Genomic DNA, 2,627 nt, shown 5'->3' on the forward strand with positions numbered 1-2,627 from the left:
AATCCATGCGTTTATTTTTAGTCGAATTGATTACTGCAACAGTGTCTTCACAGGTCTGCCTTACCAGGAGAGAACTCACGATTGCTCAGGGAAAACATGCAAACTACATGCAGACCCACTGGGACACTTAAGGTCCTTTGCTTCAAATTCCTTTCTATCCAAAGCGTTGGTTCATATAAGAAAAACTAATAAATAATAATAATTAATGATACATAAAGAATGATCAGAAAGCACTTAGTACCAGGATCCATGTTTGTCCTCTTCTCAACAAGCCTTGAATTTAACCGAGATCTCTTTTATAGACTTCAGATTATTGCTTCTGGAGAAACGATACTCTGAGCAAAAGGAAGGAGAACAGAGCGCAATTCATCGGTACAGCAGGCAGAACTAAATCAGTTTTCTGAAGGAATCTAACGCAGCAGGTTGAGCTTTTGCTTTAAGCAGGACTGTGATGCTGATTGGATTATGAGGAGGTTTGGTTGAATGGGAAATAAATGCTTCGCTGACAGATGAGCCTCTGATTGTTTAAGGGTGAACTATCCAGTTTATTCAGTTGAATTTCTGTCTAGACCTCATTAGTCGGACCTCTTATTGCTTACAGTTTTACTTTAAACTGAACCCTGAAACCAGGTTTTCAGCAGTACGAGTTGGATCAGTCTCAGGTAAGAACAAAAAAAAGGCGTATTGATGCCCTTTCTTGTTCTGCTAACGAAGCATTTATTATAAAATATTAAATTTTTTATCATCTTGCTTTAAGTTAAATTGATAAAAGCAAAATCAGCTTTTTCTTTTATTCCTCTCTGAAACTTCATATCAAGGGAAGGAGATTGCAATCAGTCATAAGACATGACATCTAAAAACTTTTGCTGAAACTACAGTTTTACCGGTGTTTAGAATCAGAGGGAAAAAAAGATTGAGAAAATGTGGGGAAACTATTAAATTAATAGAACAGAAAGCCATTTGTGTTTAATATATAACAAAAATGTGTCTCTAGTTTAAATCACTAAAGATATCCTCTACAATAATCACACACTTCAAAAAAGCAGAAATGTAATATATATTATTTAAAATAATTTAGACCTGATATAAATGCTCTCCTGCTCCACCCATCATGTGCAGGTCTCTTCTAAATGTTTTCCTCCATGTTTTGGTTCTTGCTAAAATCGGATAAATCTTTTTTGTCAGGAAAATGTTCAGTGAATTACTGGAATTAAAATGTAATTATTTTGATTCATCAAAAAAAAAAAAAAATTAAGAGGGCTCTATTTCCTATACAAACCGGAGTCCTCGAAGGCTGGTATCCTGCAACTTTTAAATGTGTCACTTGTTTAACACACCTGAATCAAGTGGCTTAATTTCCTCCTCAGCATGCAGTCGAGTTTTGGAAAGTCCTGCTAATGGCCTGATTATTTGATTCAGACTGGACTGGTAACTTCTAGGGCTACGGCCAGTGAAACAACTACAGTAGCAACACTGCACTGTTGTGAAATGAACCAGTCTCCCTTGGTGTTTTAAATCTGATAGCAGACCACTTGGGAAGTTTGACATTATGGAGTTCCTCATAAATGGAAGGCTGCACACATCCCTCTAGATTAAATCTTACACCAGAGAACTAAAAATATTTCTGATCAGGTAAAAATCATGTTATTTTGTTTCATAACAACAAATAATTAGGGCTACCTTTGAGGTTTAAGGGGTGCTGCTCCAGACTGCTGTAAAGTGGAGCTTTAAGTCACGTGATCCATTGAGCAACGGATCCGACCCTCTGATATTACACAGGAAAGTTTTAGAGAAGGTCAGTGTATTCTGAGAATCAACACCAGAGTGCTATAAATTAACCTGAACAATCATTTAATATATTTTAAATCGGAAAAGTATCTGGGTTCAAAGTGGACAGTGTTGCTTTAAACGAGCATCATTAGATTAAGTTTGTAGTCCAACATTTCCTTTACTTGCCTTTAGCTTCTGTCTAAATTGTTATTTCTGTTTTTCTGTTCTGTGCATGAACATGAACTTAAATTGTCATGTAACTGATAAGTGCTATAAAAATTAACTTAAATATCTTGGAGAATAAGCCAGTGCCTTCATGTTGGTGCTCTCTGAATCACGCTCTGCAGGTAACAAGACATCAGAGTTTAATCCTACAATCATGGAAGAACTATGTAAGTAGACCTGAATATGTCATTTAATAATCTATTTATCATTTATCTTGATTGTTTCTGCCATTTGTGCTGTGTGTTTTCATTTACAATTTGTGTTTCATAAAACAGGTAAAGCCATCATTACAGCAGCTGCAGTAGGTAGGTATGAGTCTATGCATGGCTTTCAGAAAAATCCTGAAAAGTCAATTTGTGTTTCCTTTGCTATGGTCTTGCAGGAGGTACCGTGGTTCTGACTCCTGCTGTTCTGGCGGGAATGGGCTTCGGTGCAACTGGAATAGTAGCAGGCTCCATAGCTGCTAAGTTGATGTCAATTTTTGGAGCTACCTGGTTGATATCTCTCTTGCAATCTATAGGTAAATTTGGTGCTGATCTTTCATAAATATATTTTCGATGGATGTTGTCTTTAAAGATTGAAAACTTGCTAATGGGATAATTGAGAATGAGCCAATAAAACAAACTGCGTAT

General features: G+C 36.4%; 1 long non-coding RNA gene across 1 annotated transcript; it reads left to right on the top strand.

Annotated features, from left to right (window-relative positions):
• The first annotated feature begins 416 nt into the window (after window positions 1–416).
• On the top strand, window positions 417–2,518 carry LOC107094352. Its single transcript, XR_001481671.1, has 4 exons — window positions 417–662; window positions 2,118–2,162; window positions 2,271–2,300; window positions 2,378–2,518. It is a non-coding gene; the product is annotated as an uncharacterized LOC107094352 (long non-coding RNA).
• Window positions 2,519–2,627: the final 109 nt, after the last annotated feature.

The sequence above is a fragment of the Cyprinodon variegatus genome, unplaced genomic scaffold (genome assembly GCF_000732505.1).
Source record: "Cyprinodon variegatus isolate N-32 unplaced genomic scaffold, C_variegatus-1.0 Scaffold480, whole genome shotgun sequence".
NCBI classification, from domain to species: Eukaryota; Metazoa; Chordata; class Actinopteri; order Cyprinodontiformes; family Cyprinodontidae; genus Cyprinodon; species Cyprinodon variegatus.